Here is a 16,439-nt window from a genome sequence, read left to right as displayed (position 1 = left end):
CGCAAGGGATGCAGGAAAATTTCTGTGTAGTGTGCAAAGTAGATGAGGGACTGGCGGAAGTAAAGCCGTGAGGAAGGGTCGTGAGTAGAGCTCGTATGACTCAGTCCGTAGAGCACTTGGTTACAAATGGCAAAGGTCCAAGATTCGAGTCACTGTTCGGCACATAATTTTAATGAGTTGGAAAGTTTCGGGTTATACACTATCTAGCTACACTTATTGCATGCCCCAGCTACTTACTGAAAATACGTCAACGCACCACAAACACCTGTGGAAATGGAAAAATCGACATCCCGGACCACATCATCTGGGAGTCTGCCATTAGACAAAATATTTCAGATCATAATAGAAAAGTGGTTGTTAATACACTGGTGTATAAGATAATAAGGAATGAGAAGCTGTGGCACAAGCTGAATTTGATGACAGCGAAAATATCTGAAAGTCCACATGCCCGAGAGTAAACCAAGAAGAGGCCATACAACATGACAACGAGATGCACGTCTTACAATAACCTTCTGGAAGAAGACATGAGCCTCAGGTAGGAACAGGAAGCACTTTCTGAGATCCTGACAGCCATCTCCAAATTTTTATACCTTGGGTGAGACGGCAACACGAGTCCTGTAAATTCTGTGTTTTCGCACAGTTCAGCTTGAGCTGTCTATCCCGACAAATTAGGCGATATATTTCCATCCTGACACCAAGTGTAGCAGTGTAGTACAGTGTAGTGTAGTGAGTGTAGTGCTGTATGGCATAATGTAGTCTTCAAATACAAACAGCAGATTTGTGTTGCAACAGTGTAGCATAGAGCAACAGATCAGTAGCATGCCTCTTTTGGAAACCAAATGAATGCAGCCCTACAATATCCTTAAAGAGGGTTTGAAACGTCAGGCACGCCCGGGTTCCCGGGTTCGATTCCCGGCGGGGTCAGGGATTTTCTCTGCCTCGTGATGGCTGGGTGTTGTGTGCTGTCCTTAGGTTAGTTAGGTTTAAGTAGTTCTAAGTTCTAGGGGACTGATGACCATAGATGTTAAGTCCCATAGTGCTCAGAGCCATTTGAACCATTGAAACGTCAGGGGGGAAGGGGGGAAGTAGCGTAAAGACAGTTCGTTGCTCAACGAACTGAGAATTGTCGTTTTAGAACATTAATTATACTGGAATCAACACTTCAAGGATAGCAGTGGTTTCGTTGTCGCCCGCACTCAGAGGCGTATTTGTATCTATTCTGATTAGCAGTGTATCTGAAGTTCTGCTCCCGGATTTCCATAAGAAAACCGCGTGGTTTCAGCGCAGTGTGTTGTCGTTTTGATCTCCATCTCAGAGGCTCTAAAGAAGGGGTAAAATGTGGGTAAGAGTGAGTGTGACGTCCTGGCCTGCGAGTGACTCGTCCACGGTGGGGGTGGGCTGGATTGTAGTGAACGTTTTTCCAGCGTGGCATCATTAACCAACTTACACGTCACAGGAATTTTTGAACTGTGGCGTTTTTTTCGCACATGTCAACACTTTGCTGTTTGAAGAGTCATAGAGCACGTGAGTGACGTCACAGGGCACAACGCCCTTGCATCATAACACAGAAAGCTTTTAGGCACCGTTAAGCCAAAATTTTAAACTTACACGTTGCAATGGGACTTAGTTACGGAGTTCCTTTAATTATGTTCCTCAACGGAGATTACAGAAGCCTGTGTTTTGAAAATTTTTGGCCAATAATGCCTCAAAAACAGGTGTTTTGTAATTAATACTGCCTTTCGTGGTTCTTTGTAATGCTGATGTGATAAGTAAATTAAATAACAATACTGGTGCTGTTCAAGATCATTTATTTGAAATGGTGTTCCTTAACAGAAGCCCCCACTCTTTCTCACGCTGCTTCGTAATGTCACAACCTGCTACATAACAGCAGTAATAACTAATACAAACAGAGAAGAAAGAGAGAGAGAGAGGAAGAGAGTTCTTGGCATGACAGATCGAAAGGGAAAGGATAGAAGCGCCTGTGCATAGGATAAGTCACACACTAGAGAAGTTTATCAGTTTTTGCCAACTCGAGGGGAGAGATTTCAGTAGCTATAGGCTTCAAATTGTGGTAGATAGTGCTGCAAGTTAAGAGTAACTGTTTTTGAACAATACATTGTTATGAGCAGATGACAGATACTAGTCATCATGTGATCTAGTTATCTGGTTAGTTTCGGTTAAATACTAGGGACAGATTTCATCACATAACATAAGCTCTTGTACTCGCAATTTACAAACACTTTCACTCACTTTGGGGGGAGGGTGCACTGTTGCTCTCAGCCTCATACGTCAGCCTTCTCTCCGGCTACAAACAAACAAACACAAACACACACACACACACACACACACACACACACTGTGAACTGACTGTCTCATGGTACCGCAGTGGCAGCCGAAAATGGTGTTTTCGGTGTTCTCCTACGCAGAACGGTAACAAAGGTGTGTCAGTCCATTGTACACGACAGAGTTGTTGCATGAATCTCCTCCCCTGATCAAAGCTGAGAGGAAAATATGTGAAGAGAAATTTTCTTTTATGCAGAGATGTTCTGCACTATATCTACACAATACCTTCACCTAAGAGGGTATAGTGGGTGCTACTTATTCCCGTAGTTTACCTTCACAAACATAACATGGTATGTTTAGAGGATACGGTCATAAGTTTTTGTACCCTGGTAGAAAGTCTTCTGATGCCATAGTGCCACAACACCCATAACATGATAACGCGGTGTAGTTCTGCAATCGGTTCTATTAGTTGGTGTTACCGACTGCACAATTCGTCTGAGGAGGAGGAAGAAGTTGTATTTGTCTATCTTGGAGTCTGGACAGTACGTTAATCTGGCACCAGCGTGTAGAGGATTCGCAAGGGAAGGTACAGAAGCCACAGACTCTATACGTGAGGCAGATGTAAACAATAATCATAGGCCCTTGTTTCAACATGTATTTCTGAACAACATGTAATTTTGTATTCTGTTTAACAGACGTTCATGGCAGAACGTTAATTGGCGAATGATGCAATATATAAATTCCATTCATCTGTAGGGGTTCAAAAATGGTTCAAATGGCTCTGAGCACTATGGGACTTAACATCTGTGGCCATCAGTCCCCTACAACTTAGAACCACTTAAACCTAACTAACCTAAGGACATCACACACATCCATGCCCGAAGCAGGATTCGAACCTGCGACCGTAGCAGTCGCGCGGTTCCCGACTGAGCGCCTAGAACCGCGAGACCACCGCGGCCGGCATCTGTAGGGGCTGTAAGTTTTTATAAGACGAGTATATTATTTTCGCTTCTGAAGTAAAAATTCAAAGCCTCGGATTGGTATATTTCCCATTCGTCTATGTCTATTTCAGGTGACTCAAAAAACATTTTTTGTACTGGCTCTACGTATTTATATGCATGAGACGAAATACTTTTGAATCGCTGGAGAAAATTATGAGATACCATCATCTTGTCCATCTCTGGAGAAAATTATGAGGTGTACCACTATAGAAATTAGAACAAAAGCAGTTTCATTATTCCAGTTTTATTTAAAAGTGTATTGATCCATAAATTCAGCGCGCACGTGCAATCTTCTACGCTTATCGGGTAGATCTCGGTTAGTCCTCTCCTCCGCTGTCCCAGAATGTCTTGAGCCTTGCAGAGAACGGCGTCGTCGTCGTCGTTGTCGTCGTTGTTGTAGTCCGATAAACCAAAGGCCCTGAAAAAGAAGAGGGTTCATGAACAAAAGATTACTACCAATCGTGGAAGCTCGTACGGCTCAGACACCACGGTATCGTACGCAAACAGCATCGACACCACAACATCCTCCTCAGTCTTCATGCTTCCAGCGACTTGTACCAAGTGTCGTCATCGTACTTCAATAAATGCCAGGCTCTGGAAAAAAATGCAGGTGAGTCAGCAAGAGCTTACTTTGAGCTGTGAAAGCCCGTTAGTGCTCAGACATCGCTTCGTACCTTCCTGTTGTTCACAAATAGCTTCTACACTTTCAGCTTTTTCGTCGAAGCTTCCAGCGTCTTTTACAGGTTGACTTTGTCGTCGTCATATTCAAATAAATGTCAGGTCCTGAAAAAAATTACAAGTACGTTAGCAAGAATTTACTCCGAGTCGTGGGAGCTCATATGTGCTCAGGGACTACAGCATACCTTCGAATCGTTCGGGAATTATACATGAAGAGCTTTCTGCGAGTCGTGGGAACGGTACATGCTCAGACACCATATCATACCTCTGATCTGTTCGCAAACATCTTAGACACCGCCACGTTCTAAAACTTTGCCCTTCCCGTGACGTGTTCAAGGCGGCGCGGTCGATTTCGTACTCAGATAAATGCTAGGCTCTGAAAAAAAAGCAGGTACGTGAGCAATAGTTCACTGCCAGTCGTTAGATCTCGTACGCGCTCAGTCACTGAGCCTTACCTTCGTATCGTTTGCAAGCAGCTTCGACACCGCCACTTCCTCGGCGGCACCGTCGTCGAAATACGGTCAGCTTCTGCGTCACGCTGCCTACTCGCAGAGTACTCTATCAGCGTCTTTCCTTATATAAAAGTATGACAATGCTAAGCGTGGTTTCCGCGGAAACGTGCTGTGACGTCAATTCTTCAACCATTGTTCATTAAAGTTACACATGCATGTATCGTTACTACACAACCATTTGTGAAAGGTGTAGCGTGGAAAGACACACTAGCTCACCCACTCATCCTATGTTTGATATTTAAACAGAAAACTTGGTGACTGTAATGTCCAGATAGCTTTTACGTAACTTTCAGACAATATCCTCTACGCTGACCCTTTAATCTGTGTATGGTGTTGAGACTTATACCTTTGTGTTCGTCGCTTTTGACAAGGATTCGTACAAGCGCCATACACAATATTATGTATTTTTAGTAATATTAAGAGAGGTGGTACAATTGTTAAGGCACCAGAATGGTTCTGGATGACACTAGGTTCAACTCTCTAGATTTCTTCTGTACAACTCCGTGGTTTCTTTTCATAGCTTAACGCAGCAGAAAGTAACCCTGAGGCCTTTACTGTCGTAGCAGTCCCCTTTTGTGACGTTTCTGGAAAAGAGACATTATATTCTAAGCTTCTTCTTCCTTAATTCTTCCCATTTATTTCCAAACTAAACTTCCGGTAAAAGAAGACATCATAATTCTGCCAACACCCTTGTCAAAGAGAGCGGAGGAGGCGAAAGACTTTCGTAGAACCCTCTTGTCCTCTTGAGTGGGAACTATCCTTCAACGATAGAAGATTTAGCAACAATCAACGATATAACGATGCAGTAGGGGATGAGACCATGCCATGAAGACGCATAACGATTGGGTACAAGAAAAGTGCACTATTACAGGTGCCTGGTGATTTAAAGTGAGTCTGAAAAGTGATGTTCAGCCCCCCCCCCCTTCCCAACACACCCCCAACCCCAAAGTAAGGTAAATTCCATGACATGTGAAGTATGAAACGTACGAGACTGCTAAACGGAGGGCTTCGGTTCGCTCCTAGATACTGGAAAAGACCACTAGCTCGTTGGAAGGCATTTGCGGGTCCAAGTGGCGTCCCTATGGTATACGCCTCCCGAGACTGCTTAATCAGAGAATGAGGCTGTGGTCAGTCGTATCGGATGATACAGCTATAGACTTCACTCTCTGAACACGTCAGTTCCTGGGTAGATTTGTAAGCCTACGCCTTTACGCTAGCGTGTCAATGTGAGGGAGAAGAAATTGGTGTATGGCCTTCCTAACGCGTTTCACATGAAGCTATACGAAGTACACTGTCTGACAAAGACTTGTAGCGCCTGTAAGACATGTTCAGATGACAATGTAACTTTGCACGAGTACACATATTCGGCGGGCACGTTAATGATTAGAATTGCTATGCTCTATTACAACAGTCATCGGAGTGCTTTAGTATTCTTCATGTTCAGGGATTTTACCAGTCCCGGTAGCATATACAACTGGTGTTAACACCGCCATATATTGAGTGATTACTGTGAAGATCACAGAGATGTAGTGTATTCATAAGGAACACAGCCATCAGCAAGAGTTTGAAAGTGGCCTCATTAAAAATCTCCGTTAGGCTGGCTGGTCGAATTGTGCAGTATCGAGATTTATGGGGCATTCTGATGTGGCAGTGGCCTGATGTTGAACTCCATGGGAAAGTGACAGCAGGCATACTCTTCGCGAAGTTCCACGGGACCATATATGAGCAGCTGTAGGGAGGATCGCCGGCCGAAGTGGCCGTGCGGTTAAAGGCGCTGCAGTCTGGAACCGCAAGACCGCTACGGTCGCAGGTTCGAATCCTGTCTCGAGCATGGATGTTTGTGATGTCCTTAGGTTAGTTAGGTTTAACTAGTTCTAAGTTCTAGGGGACTAATGACCTCAGCAGTTGAGTCCCATAGTGCTCAGAGCCATTTTTTTTTTGTAGGGAGGATCGCCGTATTTCACACCAACAACTTCATAATGATCCTGACATTAATGCCACCTAACCGAGAACAAGTATCATTCGGTGTCGTCCCACACCAGTGGCCGGAAACTAGGTAGCAGACAGGCTAAAGAATTACTGGCCCATGTGTAGCCTACCCTTAACACAGTAGCACAGAAAATGTTCAAATGCTTATGAATTCCTATGGGATCAAACTGCTTAGGTCATCGATCCCTAGACATGCACAGTACGTAAACTAAGTTAAACCAACTGATGCTAAGAGCAACACATACACCCATGCCCGAAAGAGGACTCGAACCTCCGGCGGGAGGACCCGCGCAGTCCGTGACATGGCGCCTCAAACCGCGTGGCCACTCTTCGCCGCACACAATAACACAATCACATACGTCTCGATTGGTGCTGTGAATGGGAAGAATTAACTTCTGATGAATAGCGTCGCATTGTGATCAGTGATGAATCAATGTTCTGCAGTGCCCTGATGACTGTCGCCAAGTATGGCGGCGACCTGGGGAAAGAGCCCATTCTTCCAGTCTTTTGAAGAGACACAGTGGTGCTACTCTACTCCTACATAGGCATTTCTCAAGCCACCGTACGGTGCGCGCCAGAGGGTACCCTCATATGATTTCCTCTCCTCTTCCACCCACCAATAGAGCGAGGGAAAGCTACTGCCTGTAGGCCACCGTACGAACCCATATTCCTCTTATCTCCTCTTCGTTTTCCGTACGCGAAATGTACTGCAGCTGCATTAGAATCGTTGTACAGTCAGCTGCAAATGACTTTTCTCCAAAGTTCCGCAAAATGGTTTCAAAGAAAGGGTTTCTCAAATGTTCAAATGTGTGTGAAATCGTATGGGACTTAACTGCTAAGGTCATCAGACCCTAAACTTACACACCAGTTAACCTAAATTATCCGAAACACAGACACACACATCCATGCCCGACGGAGGAATGGTTCAAATGGCTCTGAGCACTATGGGACTTAACATCTGAGGTCATCAGTCCCCTAGAACTTAGAACTAACTAAACCTAACTAACCTATGGACAACACACACACCCATGCCCGAGGCAGGATTCGAACCTGCGGCCGTAGCGGTCGTGTGGTTCCGGACTGTAGTGCCTAGAACCGCTCGGCCACTCCGGCCGGCATAAAATAACAAAAAGGTTCTGTGACATTTTTGTAAGACATTCCTGACTATACTTTTATCTCTAATGAACACTCCAGGACAGCGAACTCAGTTCTGTTACTTAAGTCTTACAGCCACTTACATATCTGAGAATCTATTCTGTATGCTCAGCAGATTTCCGTTAACAGTCTGCAGTCCGGCACTGTGTCAAATGCATTTCGCAAATGTGGGAATGTGGAACATGCCAGTTACCCTTCAACAATGTTTCACAGCATACAGTGCGGGAAAGGGACAAACTGAGTTCATCTCGAGTGATGGCTTCTAAATCCGAGATGGTTTGTGGATAGAAACTGTTCTACCACCAGGAAAGTTATTCCATTCTAACTTATAGTATCCTCAAGAATTCTGCAGCAAACCAGCGTTTAGGATACTACATTAAATTTATTCGAGCTGTGGACCAGCATCAGCTATAGTATGGAAAGACGACAATGAGTATTTGTGCCGGACCGGGACTCGAACCCGGATTTTCCACATATCTCGAGTGAACGTCTTACCATTCGGCTATCTGTCCACATCTCACGATCATACCAAAACTTCCATATGTCTTCAGCCACGCGTCTACAACCTGTACTCGTACATCCCTTATGTATATTCCCATGCTGGTGAGACACATTTCTTGAAACTCACTTCCTCAGTCTCGGCGAGTAAGTGCGATATTGAGGTGCCTGGGTTATTCTGAATTAAGATGAAAAGTCCCGTTGGACATGCAGAAATGGATCAGCTAGCAGGATGGACTGGTCGGCATAATTATGACCATAATGAAAGTGAAATATAGGTGGAGAGAACATGTACGCTGACAAATGGATGGCAGATGGAGGACTGAAGTTCTTTACTACATTCCTGGCAACAAAAGAAGGCCTAGACGATAATGCAATGGAAGGCTGGTAGATGACATCAGAAAAAGTGGATGCGTACAGCAAAAAACCATAAACCTTGGGGAAGTACGGAGGGGGATAAGGCCTGTTACCTAATGTGGTGATTACGTTGTGATACCTCTATTGTGCTCATTCAGTTCGAGTAAATTATATACTGCTCGACAAAAAAAGTGAAACAATTAGGAGGTGTGGCGGAACCGTTTATTGTATTTCGTGACGTTAATTATTTATAAATGATATTTCAGGTAGATCAAAAAAATATATATAAAAACCAGTTACCTATTGGCAGCGCAACAATTCATTTGTGTGACGTCATAAGCGAGTGACTGCGTGTGAGATCGCTCTCTAAGTTTTCATATATTTTTGGGTTTCAGATACATATTTTAACGGTTTTTGTGATAATATTTACTATATAAGTGACGTATTAGTGGTTTCTTCATTCTCCTCTGCCTTACTTCTGTTGTGACCTGATATTTGTGAGTGTTTCGTATCGAGCAACTTAACCTCTTCCCTGTGTTTACATTCCGCGCTGACCAGTTGCAGCTGTAGCGGCGCATCGAAAGGTAAGTACTAATTAATTGTTTGTGTATTGTGGTTTATTTAGGAACTTTAGTAGTCTTCAACCGGTGTTCTTGGTGTTTTATGGTGAAATAATTTCAGAAGAACCTTTTGGGGACTGTTTTCAGCTTCGTTACTGTGTCATTAGACGTTTGATTCTCTTTCTGTATTAGTCTTTTGTTATATTCACATTTGTTGTTTATTAATACTGTTAATAATAGTAGTTACTTCCCTTGTAGAGTATGTTTGTGATTATTGTAGTCAGGTTTTTAACATCTTCTTATCGTAGTAGCGGAACTTGGAAAAAGTAAAATTTTACCATGAGTGAGAAGTGTGTGCTTTGCCGTAGGTTCGTGAGTAGTGGATTGCGGTGTGAGACTTGTTCGAAGTATTTTCACTGGGGGGAATGCAGTGGGGAAGCCAGTGGGCATTCTGGTGATATCCTCTCCTGGAACTGCAGGTTATGTAGCAAGAGTAAGTTGATAGAGGAGCAGGAGCGTAAGATATGTGCCCTTCAGGTGCAGTTGAAAAACGCACAGGAGGAGCTAGATAGGATGAGGAAGGAGAAGGGGGTTGGGGAATGGGAGCTGGCTGTTGGCAAGAGATCTGCTAGGAGAAGAAGATTTTCAGATAGTTTTACTATTGGTGTTTACAATAGATATGACCAACTGTCAGAGTCTAGTGGAGAGGAATCTCTAGTAGCTGTAGATGTAGGAAGTATGCAGCAGACCTCAGTAGTTACTGCGCCTAGAACAGTTGCAAAGTCGAAGAGGAAGAAGAAGGTTCTGCTGTTAGGTAGTTCTCTTGGCAGAGGTGTAGGCCAACAGTTGCAGGAAATGCTGGGGAGTGAGTACCAGGTGACCAGCATTGTGAAGCCTAATGCAGGGTTGGCTCAGGTGACTGTTAACATAGGGGGTTATGTAGGAATTTTACTAAAGAGGATCAGGTAGTGATTGTGGGTGGGGCTGGTAATAGTATTGGTAGGGATGGGGAGTATAACATAGATCGTGACCTGGAAAAGATAGCCACTCCGACTGGCAACACGAATGTGCATTTCGTGGAACTGTTTCAGCGTCACGATCTGCCTCATCTTAATACAGCCGTCAGGCGTAATAACATGAGACTTGGGGGTGCGCTGATGACAGAAAGCATGGGTCACATTTCAGTGGTGTCGGTGGAGTCTATCAGCAGGACGGGTTTCACTAGACATGGCCTGCACCTCAACAGGTATGGGAAGGGGAGGTTGGCAAAGCTTATAGGTGACAGCATAGGTGGGGTTGGTGGGATCACTCAAGGGAAAATTGCTGCAGTAGTGGGTGTTAGAGCTGCACCTTTTTTAGATTGAAGTCAGCTGATAGGTATTCCTGCTTAAGGGAAGTCTCACTAACAAGGGAATCACTTTTGACAAAGCTTAGGTATCCGAGTAGTGAGGGAATTAGTATATTTCATCAAAATATACAAGGTATTAGAGATAAAGTTAGTGAACTGCTTATAGATGTTGACTCTGAAATAATTGGTATATCTGAACACTTCTTAAATAAGGAGATAATTCAGAAGCTTCCTTTACCAGGATACAGGTTGGCTGGCAGCTTTTCGAGGAGCTCTTTGCGGTGTGGGGGAGTAGCCATGTATGTGAAAAACGGCATCCCATTTGAGTCAATTGATGTTTCAAAGTACTGCACTGAAAAGGTGCTTGAATGTTGTGCAGGTGTGGTTAAATTTAGCGGAGCTAAACTTCTAACTGTTGTTATTTATAGATCCCCAGACTCCGATTTCACAACATTTTTGTTAAAGCTAGAGGAGGTTCTTGGTTCACTTTATAGGAAATACAAAAAGTTAGTTATATGTGGTGACTTCAATATTAATTGTATAAGTGATTGTGCAAGGAAGAGGATGCTGGTAGACCTCTTTAATTCATATAATCTTATGCAAACCGTATTCTTTCCGACGAGAGTGCAAGGGAACAGTAGAACAACCATAGACAACATTTTTGTTCATTCCTCATTACTAGAAGGGCATTCTGTTAGCAAAAAGGTGAATGGCCTTTCAGATCATGATGCACAAATTTTAACTTTAAAAGATATTTGTGCTGCAACACGTGTTAAATATAGTCATCAGCTGTTCAGGAAAGCTGATCCAGTTGCTGTAGAGACCTTTGTAAACCTCATAAAGGAACAAGAGTGGCAAGATGTTTATAGCGCTGATACAGTAGACGATAAATATAATGCTTTTCTCAAGACTTTTCTCGTGCTCTTTAAAAGTTGCTTTCTGTTAGAACGTTTAAAACAGGGTACTAGCACAAACAGGCAGCCTGGGAGGCTGACTAGAGGGATAAGAGTATCGTGTAGAACAAAGTGGCAACTATATCAAAACATTAGAAACAGTCAAAATCTAAATGCTGCAGCCCATTACAAACAGTATTGTAAGGTGCTTAAAAATGTTATTAGGAAGGCAAAAAGTATGTGGTATGCTTATAGAGTAGCTAAGTCTCAGGATAAAATTAAAACCATATGGTCAGTCGTAAAGGAAGTGGTTGGTCTGCAGAGACAGGTCGAGGATATAGAATCAGTGTGTAGTGGGAATGTCCGTGTTACTGTTAAGTCGCAGATATGTATAGTATTTAATAATCACTTTCTCAATATAGCAGGTGAACTAAATAGAAACCCAGTCCGAACAGGGAATCATTAAGCGCTCTTAGAAAAAAGTGTTCCGAGGCTGTTACCTGAAATGCTGCTCCATGATACTGACAAGAGGGAGATTGAGTTAATAATTAAATCACTAAAGACCAAGAACTCTCATGGATATGACGGGGTATCTAGCAGAATACTGAAGTATTGTTCTATGTATGTTAGCCCAGTTCTCAGCCATATCTGTAACTTTTCCTTTAGGAGTGGTCGGTTTCCTGACCGATTAAAGTACTCGGTAGTTGAGCCACTTTATAAGAAGGGAGACATTGATAATGTTGACAATTTTAGACCTATTTCTATGCTATCGGTGTTTGCTAAAGTTATCGAGAAGGTTGTATATACAAGGTTACTGGAGCATTTCAATTCGCATAATTTGCTGTCAAATGTTCAGTTTGGTTTTAGAAATGGTTTAACAACTGAAAATGCTATATTCTCTTTTCTCTGTGAGGTTTTGGACGGATTAAATAAAAGGTTGCGAACGCTAGGTGATTTCTTTGATTTAACGAAGGCTTTTGACTGTGTTGACCACAAAATATTACTGCAGAAGTTGGACTATTATGGAGTAAGGGGAGTAGCTTACAGTTGGTTCGCCTCTTACTTTAAGAACAGAAATCAGAGGGTAATTCTCCGAAATATTGAGAGTGGTAGTGATGTTCAGTCCCAATGGGGCACTGTTAAGTGGGGCGTTCCCCAAGGGTCGGTGCTGGGGCCACTGCTGTTTCTTATTTATACAAATGAAATGCCTTCTAGTATTACAGGTGATTCAAAAATATTTCTGTTTGCTGATGACACCAGCTTGATAGTGAAGGATCTTGTGTGTAATATTGAAACGTAACAAATAATGTAGTTCATGAAATAAGTTCGTGGCTTGTGGAAAATAGTTTGATGATACATCACAGTAAGACTCAGTTTTTACAGTTTCTAACTCATAATTCAACAAGAACCGATATTTTGATCAGACAGAATAGGCATATTATAAGCGAGACGGAACAGTTCAAGTTCCTAGCCGTTCGAATAGATAGTAAGCTGTTGTGGAAAGCCCATGTCCAGGTTCCTGTTCAGAAGCTAAATGCTGCTTTATTTACCATTAGAACAGTATCTGAAATAGGTGACACTTCAACACGAAAAGTAGTCTACCTCGCATATTTTCATACGCTTATGTCGTATGGTATTATTTTTTGGGGTAATTCTTCTGATTCAAAAAGGGTATTTTTGGCTCAAAACGGGCTGTTCGAGGTATTTGTGGTGTAAGTTCGAGAACGTCTTGTTGACCCCTATTCAAAAATCTGGGAATTTTGACATTGGCCTCACAGTATATATTTTCTTTAATGTCGTTTGCTGTTAGCAATATTAGCCTATTCCCAAGAGTTAGCAGCTTTCACTCAGTTAATACTAGGCAGAAATCAAATCTGCATGTAGAATGCACTTCCTTGACTCTTGTGCAGAAACGAGTGCAGTATTTTGCTGCATCCATTTTCAATAAGCTACCACAAGAACTCAAAAATCTTAGCAGTAGCCCAAACTCTTTTAAGTCTAATCTGAAGAGTTTCCTCATGGCTCACTCCTTCTATTCTGTCGAGGAGCTTCTGGAAGAGCGAAGAAATTAAGCAAATTCCAGAGTTACATTGTTGATTTTCTTCATTTAAACTTACGACTTGTCACCTGAATATGTTTTTTTATATTTCATTGTATCTGTTTCTAATATCGTGTTATAATTTCATGTATTGACTCGTTCCATGACCATGGAGACTTCTCCTTAATTTGGTCCCACGGAACTATAAATAAATAAATAAATAAATAAAATCTCAAAAATGATTATCTCGGATAATATTTGTCACTCCGCTAAAGACGTCTCCCCTTGACGTTGCGTAGAAATGTTGTCTGTAAAGTAGTGTGAGTGGGATTAAATTGCATATCATTTATCAGATTTTACACAACTGTTACTTACGATGGAAGCACCTTTCTCTAGGAAAAGGAACATTTAATCACAAAATACTACCTGCGCACAACACTGACGTATGTCTCCTATTAAAATATTTCATGTAAATCGTCCGAAATAATTAGGCTTCATACATCAGGAAATAAGAAATTGATATTACGTAACGTGCTGCGAGCATTATTTTTAAAGATTCAATCTGAGTTGAATTATATCTTTTAAAGTAGATTCGGGACCACCAGTGCACATTTGCTTCCATTCATCTATATCTAACAACATTTATGCTTGTTAAAATTCTAGATTCAAAACTGCCACGGAGATATTTTTGCCAAGATGGCGGCAGACAGACGATAGACAATTTGTCTATTTTTATTTTCCATTCCTTTGGTATCAAGTTAATATATTCAGATAAAAGTCTTTAAACCTTTCGCTTTCTATTCTTCAGCATTTAAATTTACACTCAGTGATAAATGCCAGCCACTAGTAAACTCCGCTGTAAGGTACTAGCAGTAATGGCTGCGCTCTTAATTGCGGAGCTGAAATGTAACACCTAAAAACATGACTTAGATTGGATTACAACTGAAATAAACACAAATCCACGTCTAGGCAATAGGGGCTCCATTTTTCAAATAATAATAACAATACAGTTACAGGCTTTCTCTTTACAGACCTCACACGTCTCACGTCCGAACAGTTCGTCGGCTAGCACAGGAACAACAACTGCACCACAATTATCACAGATAACAAAAAACATTATAATTGTCGTTGTCCAAGAATGTAGTTCTCTAATAATAGTTTAAATTAACACAGAAATTAAATTATTACAGCAATAATGGAATAATTGTCGTCATTTTTACACGAACAGTCTTTTTTAAGCGTAATATCGATAATATTTGTTGAAGTTTGTACACTTAGTTCATTTTAACATCTTCTGGCTAGAACATCGTGTCCCGGATATTACAGAGGCTAATAATAAACTTCGTTTGTTGAGAAGGTGTGTTATCTTATTTCGATGATTACGATACACGGTCGAATTCACAAACAACTTTGCATATGAGGAAAAGAGGCACAAAGTGACGTTGTTCGGACATGGAGGAGATAGAGAGAGACAGGTAGTGTCGCAGGTTCGAATCCTGCCTCGGGCATTGATGTGTGTGATGTCCTTAAGTTAGTTAGGTTTAAGTAGTTCTAAGTTCTAGGGGACTGATGACCTAGAAGTTAAGTCCCATAGTGCTCAGAGCCATCTGAACCAAACACACACACACACACACACACACACACACACACACTGTGACTGGGGAACGCGAGGGCGCTAGCGCGCGCGCGCACACACACACTGTGTGAACTGACTGTCTCATGGTACCGCAGTGGCAGCCAAAAATGGTGTGTTCGGTGTCACAAAGGTGTTCCAGTCCACTGCAAACGACAGAGATGTTGCATCAATCTCCCGTAATCAAAGCGGTGTCACAAAGGTGTTCCAGTCCACAGCAAACGTCAAAGATGTTGCATCAATCTCCCGTAATCAAAGCTGGGAGACAAATTTGTGAAGAGGAATTTCTGTGATGCAGGGATGTTCTGCTCTAGATCTACACGATACCTATAGCTAAGTTGGTATAGTGGGTGCCACTTACTCCAGGAGTTTCATTCACCTTCGCAGATCTAAGACGATCTGTATACAGAATACTTTCATAAGTTTTTGACCCCTGGTGGAAAGTCCTCTGATTGCCACAGCACCCATAGAATGATAACGCTGTGTTGATTTGCAGTCTGTTCTACTAGTTGGTGTTACTGACTGCAGGGTTCATGTGACCATCAGGATGAATTTGTATTTGCCTATCGTGGTGTCTGGACAGTACGTTAATGTGGCACCAGCGAGTAGAGGAGTCGCAAGGGCACAGAAGCAACAGACTATTCGTGCGGCAGATATAAACATTAATCATAGGCCCTTGTTCATGAGCAACACATTTCTGAGCAGCTTGTAGCTTTGCATTCTGATTAACAGACGTTCATGGCAGGATGTTAATTGGTGAATGATTTAATCGACATTTATAAAATCCATTCGTCTGTAGGGGATGTAAGCTTTTTATAAGCACCAGTATATAATTTCTGCATTTAAAGTAAAAATTCTGAGCCTCGGATTGGTATATTTCACATTCGCCTATGTCTATTTCAGGCAACTCAAACCATTTTTTGTACTGGCTTTACGTATTTATATGCATGAGACGAAATACTTTGAAATATCTGCAGAAATTTCTTAGATACCATCATCTCGTCCATCTCTGGAGAAAATTATGAGGTCTACCGCTATAGAAATTACAACAAAAGCAGTCTACTTATTCCAGGTTTATTTAAAAGTGTATTGAGTCCATAAATTCAGCGTGCACATGCAATCATCTACGCTTATTAATGTTCCCCTCCGGCGTCCCAAAATGTCTTGAATCTTCTACTGGTCAAAGCTGTCACGACACCACAATGTATTTTCCTGTTGTTTGCCAACGATGTCGCCAACTCCTCAGCTTTTGCCCTTCCAGCAACTTGTACACAACTGCGGCGTCGCTGTCGGTCGTTGAAGTCCGATAAACCGAAGGCTCTGGAAAAAAAAGAGGGTGCATGAGCAAAAGTTTACTGCCAATCGTGGAAGCTCGTACGGCTCAGACACCACGGTATCGTACGCAAACAACATCGACACCGCCACGTCCTCCTCAGTCTTTGTGCTTCCAGCGACTTGTACCAAGTGTCGTCATCGTACTTCAATGAATTCCAT

This window comes from Schistocerca serialis, chromosome 5, assembly GCF_023864345.2.
Source record: "Schistocerca serialis cubense isolate TAMUIC-IGC-003099 chromosome 5, iqSchSeri2.2, whole genome shotgun sequence".
Lineage (NCBI taxonomy): Eukaryota > Metazoa > Arthropoda > Insecta > Orthoptera > Acrididae > Schistocerca > Schistocerca serialis.
The sequence above is the reverse complement of the archived record's forward strand: the minus strand, read 5'-3'. Positions refer to the sequence as shown.